The 10330-nt window shown below is 35.2% G+C and overlaps 1 pseudogene; it reads left to right on the top strand.

Annotated features, from left to right (window-relative positions):
• Positions 1-651: 651 nt before the first annotated feature.
• LOC101142716 (dnaJ homolog subfamily A member 1-like) lies at positions 652-1839 on the top strand (annotated as a pseudogene).
• Positions 1840-10330: the final 8491 nt, after the last annotated feature.

Here is a 10330-nt window from a genome sequence, read left to right as displayed (position 1 = left end):
ACAAAGACCTTTGATTAACAGGTATTATCAATTAATATTCTAATATTGTGCCTTCCAATTAATATTTTCCCATTTTCTTTTAAGGATATCAGTGAAAGAGCTTTACTAAGGACTAACATGGCTTGTTGAAATCAACAAAGTTTGTCTATAAAGTTCACCTAATTTGACGGTCTAGCAACTCTATCAAAAAAGAAGTTATTCTTTGTGAGCCCACGCTGGCTCCTAACGATCATTGCTTTCTCTTCCAAATGCTCCCAAAACATCTGTTTAATAACTTCTAGAATTTCACTAGGTCCTTTCATGCCATGCCAAGAAGTTTGGATTTTATGTTATTACAAAAAGGGAAGGATCTACGTTTTTACAGTTATTTTATAGTTACGTGGTTTTTTTCCATTAAAATGTACATTTCTTGAAATGACGGATTGTGCTTATTTATGTGTCAATCTAAGTATAAACGTATAAGTAATAATACTCAATACACGCTAGATAGATGGATCAAAAAATGTGACAATATTTAAAATATTTTGAGGGAACTTTCCAGAACGCTTGGCGAGAGGTGCAGTCGTGGCTGCCGCATCTGAGCACAACTACTAGGTGCGTTCCTTTGCACACCCTCCACATCAACCTCAGTCCACTTACTGCCAGTAAAAAATGGTGAAAGAACCCAGTTTCTGTTATGCTTTGGGGGTAAAACCCAATGCCGCTCAAAAATATTATAAGAAAAAGGTTTATAGGAAACTGGCATTGAAGTACCACTCTGGTAAGAACCTGAATGAAGGAGATAAATTTAGGCAGATTTCTCCAGCTTGTCAAGTTCTCTCTGATGCAAAGAAAAGCGAATTGTATGTCAAAGGAGGAAAGCCAGGTAATTAAAGAGGGTGGAGCAGGTAGCGCTTCTGGCTCTCCTGTGGACATCTTTGATATGATTTTTGGAGGAGAAGGAGGAAGTATGCAGAGGGAAAGGAAAGGTAAAAATGTGTGTCAGCTGTCAATAACCTTAGAAGATTTATATAAAGGTGTGGCAAGAAAACTGGCTCTGCAAATAAAACCAAAAAAATGTGATTTGTGACAAATGTGAAGGTAGAAGTGGTAAGAAAGGAATAGTAGAGGGCTGTCCCAATTGCATAGTTACTGGAATGCAAATAAGAATTCATCAGATAGGACCTGGAATGGTTTAGCAAATTTAATCCGTGGGCATAGAGTGCTAGGGCCATGGAGAACAAATCAGTCCTGGGGATAGATATAAAAGCTGCAATGGAAGGAAGACAGAGAAAAAGAAGATTGTACAAGTCCATATTGACAAAGGCGTGAAAGATGGCCAGAAGGTAACGTTCCATGGTGAAGCAGACCAAAGAACCAGGATTGGAGCTAGGAGATATTAATGTTGTGTTAGATCAGAAGGAGCACACTGTTTTTATTCAATGAGGAGGAGAACTTTTCATGTGTATGGACATACAGCTGGTTGAAGCATTTTGTAGCTTCCACTCTTAATGACTGAACTGTAGTCATCACCTCTCATCCAGGTCAGATTGTCAGCATGGAGATATCTTGGGTGTGCTAAACTAAGGAATGCCAATTTATGTAGCCCATATGAAGAGTTGCCAAATTATCTAATGGAAGGTAAACTTTTCCTGAGAATGGCTTTCCCTCAGCTGATGAACTCTCTTGCTGAAAAAACTCCTGCCTTAGAGGAAGAAAGTAGAAGAGACTGATGAAATGGATCAGACAGAACTGGTGGACTTCGATCCAAATGAGAAAAGATGACAGCATGACAATGGAGAAGCATATGAGGATTATAAACATCATCCTAGAGGTGGTGTTCAGTGTCAAACCTCTTAATGGGGCCAGTGAATAACACTCACAGTTGGCATTTTATGTGCAGCAGTGAATGAGTGGAAGACTGTAATCGTAATATGCTTACTGCTTGCTATTGTTTTTGTTTCAATAGTCAACTATAGTAGTGTTTTAAAAGTTGTATTAGACTGTTTTCACGCTGCTGATAAAGACATACCTGAGACTGGGAAGAAAAAAGGGTTTAATTGGACTTACAGTTCCACATGGCTGGAGAGGCCTCAGAATCATGGTGGGAGGCAAAAGGCACTTCTTACATGGCAGTGCCAAGAGAAAAATGAGGAAGAAGCATAAGCGGAAACCCCTGATAAACCCATCAGATCTCATAAGACTTATTCACTATCACGAGAATAGCACAGGAAAGACCAGCCCCCATGATTCAATTACCTCCCCCTGGGTCCCTCCCACAACACATGAGAATTCTGGGAGATAGAATTCAAACTGAGATTTGGGTGGAGGCACAGCCAACCCATATCAAAAGTTAAATGAAGAATAAAGGCAAATATAAAATCTCTGACTCTGCACTGTATGTATGATGACTTCAGTGTGCAAGATGGAGTTTAATATCTGTAAAAACTACTTTAAAAAAAGTTCCATTAGCATTTGTTAGGCCAAACGTTGTTATTGATTTCATCTGTGTCCATGAACAAACTTGGACTGAAATGCTAGGTATATGTCTAGGCTGCAGTGTATGACCTTTCATTCTTAATCTATAAAATTAAAACTGTATTTAACCAGCAATTAGAAAAAAAAAACGTAATTTGTAGAGAAGTGTTGGTTTGTATAGTTATTTGTATTATATAAGTTCCATTGTGATTCCTCTGCATTTATTCTGTTGCCTCAACTGTTACTTGAAGATGGCATGATATAATTTAGGCTGTGGTATCAATGATATAAAGGATACCTTTCTAAAGAAGGAATTTTTCATAACATGCTGCTACTTGAGGGCTTGAACTTCTAGGATTGTTTTCCCTTCTGCACACACACCCACACACACGCACACACATGCATATATACCCATATGTATAACTTGACCAGTCCTAGTTATTTTTAATCCTTTCTCTTTGGACCATAATATGCCCCTAAGTAGTAACTTCCAGAGATGGGTAACTTAGAAGTTAAAGTAAAAAGACCTTGACATGGACAATTAATTTTCATGTATAATATAAGAAAGTATTCCTTTGGTATGTCACAGGCTTACTTTAAACCTTTTGGCTTATGCTCCAACGTAACTGTAATTTAATGTTGTAGTATAGCAAATTATAATGAATAACTTCAATTGTATGTTTAAAAGTTTCATCATATGTTCACATGCTTAAATCTGAATATCAGAATTCAAGCAATTCTTGAAATGTATGAATGTCTCCTTAATATACTGATTACAAAGCATTTCTCAAAAATATTTTGAGTAGGTGAGCTAAATAACTAAGCACATATTTAAGAAATGTTATTTTGAATAAAAGACTGAAAGGAGATGGGGAGTAAGCAGGGGTAAAGCTACATTCTGGGAGGCTTATTAAGAATCTATTGAAAGTGTTAAGGTAAGAAAAGATGGGGACTTGAGTTAAATAATGATGGAAATATATGGGGGCAAATGGGATAAATAGATGATTAATTGATAAACAGATAGCTATATGTTTGCACACATATGTGTGTGCCTATATGTATGTGATTGATTAGATCACATAAATTCAAAGATTTGTAATGACATCCAAGTTTTGGGCTTAAGTATCTCTATGTTTCAGAATATTTAAATTAAATTAATTCCTCCATATGACTATGGCTTTAAGTGCAATAAGATGGTTACTCCTTGTTCATAAAATGTAATTGTGTGGGGCAGCTCTGTTCAACAGTCATTTAGGTTCCTAAGCTGAGAGGGATTTCCAAACTTTCAATTTATGGCAATCAAGTTTGTCGCAAGATTCCCACCAGTTAAAAGAAAATTCAAATGAAAGAGCATGCATTGGGAATGTCTGGGACCATGTGTGGAAATAGAACACATCACTTCCTCTCAAATTAAATCAGCTGAAAATCAGTCCTATGGCTACACCTAAGCACAAGGGAGGCTGAAACATATTTTAAGTGATTAAGAATGAGGAGAGGAATATAAATTTAGGTGAGCACTTGTCATTAGCAAAAGAATGAAAGAAGGGAAAATAATAGATGTTATAGGGCTATAAGTTCATTTTGGAGCATAAGCCATGTAACATCCATATATAGAGGTATCTATTAAGAGAACAAAAATACAATTTCTAGGGTCTAGTGGGAGGTTTGCTTGGAGTTGCAGATTTAGAAATCATTGGTTTCTAGATCATTGAAGTCATGAGTGAAAGGAGTGTAAAATTAAAGTAGACCAGGTTAGAAAAGAAAAACGGAGGAAAGAAGAAAAGCTTATAGATAAATCTTAGACAAAACAAAACCCAACAAACCTAACTCTGTATAATCAAAGAAGGACTCTGAAAAAGAAAGGCAAATCCCAGGAAAAATATATCATGGCAGCCAAAAGACCCAGGTGAAAGATAATGGCATAATAAATGACAGCGGTCTTCAGTTTCAAGGACCACAGAGAGATTAGGTCAGATTAGGATGGAAATGTATTCTTTGCTTTTGGCAGCACTGTGACAGGTGTGCCTTTTAATAAATCAGTTCCAATGGTGTTACGAAGGAAGAATTAAATGAAAAGTTTAATAATTAGACAAAATAGATTGTGGCGAGAAGGATGAGGGAAGGGAAATTATTTTGTTTTTGATACTATAGTTAAAATGATGCATCTTAGGCAATTTTAAACATTATAAAAAGAAAATATTAGAGGTGGAATAATTTAGACACAGGTGAGAGGATATGGAATCTCAAGTATGAGTAGAAGGATTAGCCTCGTGCAGGAAAAGGGGCCTCTTTTCCTTTAAACAGTAGGGAGGTTAAGAACAATCGTCTCACAGTACTCTGATATATAATTTGTTGAATTTTTAAACTTTGATTTACTTAAATAGCTTGAAAATATTCAAAATATAGTTCAAATTTAATTTTACAGTTGTACCAGCTATTTCACTTATTATATTTGTTAATATCCTCAACCAATAGTCTTGCGTTGAATGCTTATTATGTTAGTAATGAACTAAGTTTTTTAAAAAGTACCTAAAAGAAAAGGCACAGAAAATGTTTCAATGAGCATTAAATAATGTTGCAATTATAAAAAAGTATATATTAAACAATGATGTAGAGATTAAGTTAGGAAATGTTGATCTTAATGTGGGTTTATTCATATTTGCCTTGATAATTTTATTATTTTTAACAAAGTGTATATTTATAATGCTTATGTTAGATTCAGGTTATTGACTGCTCTGCCACCACATAAAGAGATTGCTCTTATATTTATCCTATTCATTCAAATCCAATTATACTCACAGTAGTAAAGAATAGAAAAGTAGCTAATTGTTGGGTGTGAAATTTAGAAGTTTCCATTTTTTATAGTTACCTGGAATAAACAACATAATGAGCTTAATTCTTTCCACCACAGGGTGCATAGACTTAAACTTGGGAATAAGAAAGAATTTTTAGAATCATATTAGGTTAGATATCTTCACAGTCATTGAGTTTAATCATATTTTTCTAAAGTTTGGTTTCTAGTAAAAGAGTTTGGAATGAAAAAATAATAAAACAGTTTCACTCACTAGGATTCTCGACTCTCCAACAAGAAAGCTGAGGCAGTATGGCTTATTGTGAATAGAGGCTCTAGAAATTCTACATTCTTTCTCACCCCTGCTAGAATCTGATTGAGAAGAGAACTGGGCTCCTGACAAAGCCAGCCTCAACAACTAAACTGGTATGGGGTGCATAATGATGATCATTATTAAATTGAATAATCTCTACTCTTAGCTTCTTATATATCTTTGAATTTCCACACATACACTGACCACTTATTTTTTACACCTGTTAAAGAACATCACAGTTATAAGGACTCTTAGATCTTAGAGCTCCTATAATCCAACTTTTCACTCAAATGGAAATCAAATCTGTAATATTCCTACAGTGAATGGCCAATTCAGACTGGACAATGGTCCATAAAGTTTCCATATTTCCTTGCCTGCCCTCAAAAATACCATTGCAAAGGATTATACTTGTAGCCAGGAAACATCTTTAAGGCAGGAAAGAGGATATGGCTTTCCAACAACTGTTTTAAAAACTAACAAAAACAGAACAAAATACTTCTAGAGATTAACTTTCCACCTGAGAGTTATGATTGCTGAAGGAACCTAGAGTCTAGCATTCCAATAAGTGTACTGCCTGAGTACATTTTTATTTCAGGACTGATAGATTTCTTGTAGGCTAATCATTGAAATGGCTCAAACAAGCAGTTTCAATTTTACCAAACCAGGCAGCACTTCAGTTTGCAGCTCTAAACTAGAATTTAATGATAGGTAGGCCAAGGCAATGTACCCTAGGCAAATGCCACTGAGTTCTTCCCTATGAGGGAAACCAATAGCCATGACAATACAATGTGTATTTTAACATGCTTAAGGGCTCTAATCAAAAACTTGGGTTACACAACTTTCAGAATCAACAAAAATATTCATTTGTATTTTATTGAAAAATAAGTATTTTAACCAAAATGTGGTTCAATTTTAGAAAATATCAATATTTTAACTGACTGCTAAATATTAAATTTTCTTTTAAAAAATAAAACACCCTGTGAGCAAACTTAGGAAACTTTAGCTTAATATGTATTCAGCAGTCATGACTGATGGTAAACTAAGAAGAAACATAAAATATACAAGCAAAACTATGCATATGGTCTCATCATATGCTTAGATATTTTATTTATAATCCATTGATTTATATTCATGGTTAAAATATAACATGCATAAAATATTTACTTATAGTTATATATTTATGGGGTGAAATGAAAATAAGTTTCCAATGTCTACTAAAATATCTTCACTAATGATTTTAGAACACATTACAATGGAATATCTAAGGCAAAACTTACAACATGAAGGATAAAACTTTTTATCCCTATGTTTACTTTCATGAAAAAAGAAGCTATTTGGTAGTAATAGGAAAGTAATCGAAAGATATTTTATTTACCAGCAGCTAATATTGCAAGAAAATGAAAATATTTTTATTTAAAAATGACTCTAGTAACTGGGACAATTTAAAAGGGAAGATAATTCCTCTTGGTTAATAAAGATCGATGTATCAAGATATTCACTAGACGGATATATAGAATTTATATGTATATATATATACACATATATATGTAAATCTCATAGCTTGAAAATTTTTTTCATATTTCTCCCTTATAGCTTTTATTAAATGCATATTCCTTAAAGCTTCTTCATGCCTGTAACCGCAGCACTTTGGGAGGCCCAGGCAGGCAGAACATGAGGTCAGCAGTTTGAGACAAGTCTGGCCAACATAGTGAAACCCCGCCTCTACTGAAAATACAAAAATTAGCCCGGTGTGGTGGCAGGCACCTGTAGTCCCAGCTACTTGGGAGGCTGAGGCAGAAAAATCCCTTGAACCCAGGAGGCAGAGGTTGCAGTGAGCTGAGACCGCGCCATTGTACCCCAGCCTGGGTGACCGAGCGAGACTCTGTCTCAAAAAAAAACAACGACAACAAAAACAACAAAAAGCCAAAAATTGAAAAACAAAACAAAAAAACCCCAAAAACTTCTGTTTCACACCCTCCTCACCTCTATTCTCTTCCCTACTTTCCCCCACCCTCACTGCTAAAAACTGAGCCTCCCGAAGGGTCAGTGCTACTCTGGGCTATATTAGAGAATCAGACAATCTTTTCTAAATGTAACTCTGCATTCACAATTTAACTTTAAAATATGACATTTTGTGTGCTTATGGAAATCAGATACCAGAATTTACAATTTTCCAATGATAAAAGGTCAGGTAGGAAAATGGTAAAGAGGGGTAAATAGCCAACATAGAATATGTAGAATATGAGACAGGGCAAGCCCACAGAAAAAAGTACTAAAAGGGTGAAAATTTCAAGGCAGAAAGTTTTGCAAGATATTTTGAGAAAAAAGTAATAAAATGTAGGGGCTTTAAAAATGTAATCAAGAAAAGAAGAGAGGGATAGGTATAATGATTGAATGTTGATAAGTGACAAAGAGAAGGCAAAGACACTCAACTCTATTTTACTTGTCTTTGCTTGTCATTGTGAGTGATCTATGAACTAGAAAGGATAGAATGAATGTTGTTGAGAGAAATTTAAGTTTAAAGCGGGTGAAAAGTCTGTAATAGCTCTGAATAAGTTTAGCAATTCTGGCTCAGATGAAATACATCCCAAAACAAGGAAGGAGTTTGCCCATGAGACAGTCAGGCTACTGTAATTGATACCTAGAATTTTAAAAAGAAAAAAAAGGAGCTATATATTACAGGATGTTTCTTAAACTAACAACAATAGCAACAATAATTTATGAAATAAGAGGAGAAAGGGAAGAGAAATAAATTTCCTTGTAATGACTGATTACTGAGTGATGTTGATCTCAGACCAAATTCAGAACCAATTTTGTTATGGAAAGTAAGAACTATTCAAAACCAGCATGGAGTCACTGAGAATGAAATGTGGAAAATGAGTTTTGTAATCTCCTTTCAGGGAAATGAATATGTCTTGATTGGGTGTACCTGGTAAAAATAAAGGTTTTTTTTTTTTCTTTAATTTCTCCCTTTGGCAGCCTAGCAAGGCTAAAGATCAGGATAAATCTAAAAATATACTCTATCTAAATTTCAGAAAAACATTTTTTATGAATACTTTTGCATAATGTCTTGAAATAAAGAATAAAACATTAATTGTAGTATAATGTGGGTTGGTGGTTCAATCTAGTTAACGGAAAATAAAATGTGATTCAGACAAAGCTGCAAGTAAACCAGCCATGCTACAGTTAGCCTTAAGCCATTCTGAACAGCTATGCCTTATCGGTTAGAATGAGGAAGACAAAGCCACAACCACCAATGCAAAACAGTGGAACAGAGTCTGTGGAAGCAGAGACACCAAGGTGCCCAACCACGTCTCTGAAAGCCAACCTTGCCATCCTTTCAGAGTAAGCACACTAACACAGAGCTGGTGAAGAGAGGATAAACTTTGCATAGACACAGGATAAGGCTGTATCATTTAAGGCTTACCTGGAAAATGTCAGATCGCAGAAGAGTGTCTTAAAAGTCTGTTTTTCTAAGAACATGTGACTTCACATAAAATCCAGGTGGTCGGGAAGCAAGTCATGGTGTGATCTCCAATGGCTATGGCAACCTGTCATAATCCAAGAAACTGTCAATGTCCTTTTAGTCAATGAGGCTTTCAGATCACATATTAGGGGTTACAAATACTAGTTGATATTTAAGATTCAAAAGACAGAAAAATATCACTTAATTTGCATAGGCTTGTAGCCATTTTTTTTGGAAATTTCCTGGAAAGGGATACTGGCAGGAAGCAAGAGGACTTTACTCTTATTAAATTAATGGTAGTAGTAGAAAGCATAGAAGTAGAAAGTAGTAGCAGCAGTAGCTTACCAGGATCACTACTAACAGCAATCTGGATTTCCCATCAGAACTTTATACTTAGAGAAGCGTATTTGGAGTACTAATCAAAGTAACTACTAAACATGATTCTTGCCAGAAACCTGATCCTTTGGACTGGACCAACATGAAGATGGAGCTCAATGGCACTTATTAATTTATTAATTTGCAATCATCCAGGAACCTACCTCTCATCTTTAAGTGCTAGCTTTGAAGCCAGGAAGGAGACATAAAGAAGTACTACGTACCAAGCAGCTAAGAATTGCATCATCCTCCCTGGGCTTGTAGTTTTGCTTGAAATTATATTCAATTAAGTGAGAAGGAACTGGGTAGAAGACATGGTTATATATAATATTTCTATTATTCTGTTTCAGCTGGTAAGGACCTGAAGTTATCAGTAAAGAAGATCAAGAACTCTTATGTCAATGAACCTTGGAAGGCTAGGCAGGTGTAGGAAGGATGAATTCTCAGTCCACCACTTATAAACTATACGAATTTGGACAAGTTGAAACCATTTTCGGTTGTATATCCCTATATATAAAAAGGGAAAAACTGTACTTATTTCACTTCATCAATAAAATAAGGTCATATGAACTAAATCACATAGCACAGGCTATCATTACTTCAGGTAGAAAGCGTTAAGACCACAAAGATCACATTCATTTTTTCCAACATTATTAGTGCCTCACACAATGTAGAGTATTTGTTAAATTAAGAAGTTCTATTATATTCACAATTTTTGAACAAATATTTGCATGAAATTAGGGAATACATGTTTAAATGGGCAGATGACACATGTTTGGCCAACACACACAGGTCTTAGAGAGACAGCATTTCCTGTAAGAAAAAAATATGGTATTTGGAGTAAAATGAAATAAATAGAAAGCTTGGTGCTACTGCATGATTCCATCATAAACTAGCTCTGTGACCTTGGATATCTTGAGTCAAGATA

This window comes from Gorilla gorilla, chromosome 14 (assembly GCF_029281585.2).
Source record: "Gorilla gorilla gorilla isolate KB3781 chromosome 14, NHGRI_mGorGor1-v2.1_pri, whole genome shotgun sequence".
Lineage (NCBI taxonomy): Eukaryota > Metazoa > Chordata > Mammalia > Primates > Hominidae > Gorilla > Gorilla gorilla.
Note: the sequence above shows the minus strand (reverse complement) of the source record. Positions and strands in the feature narration are given on the sequence as shown.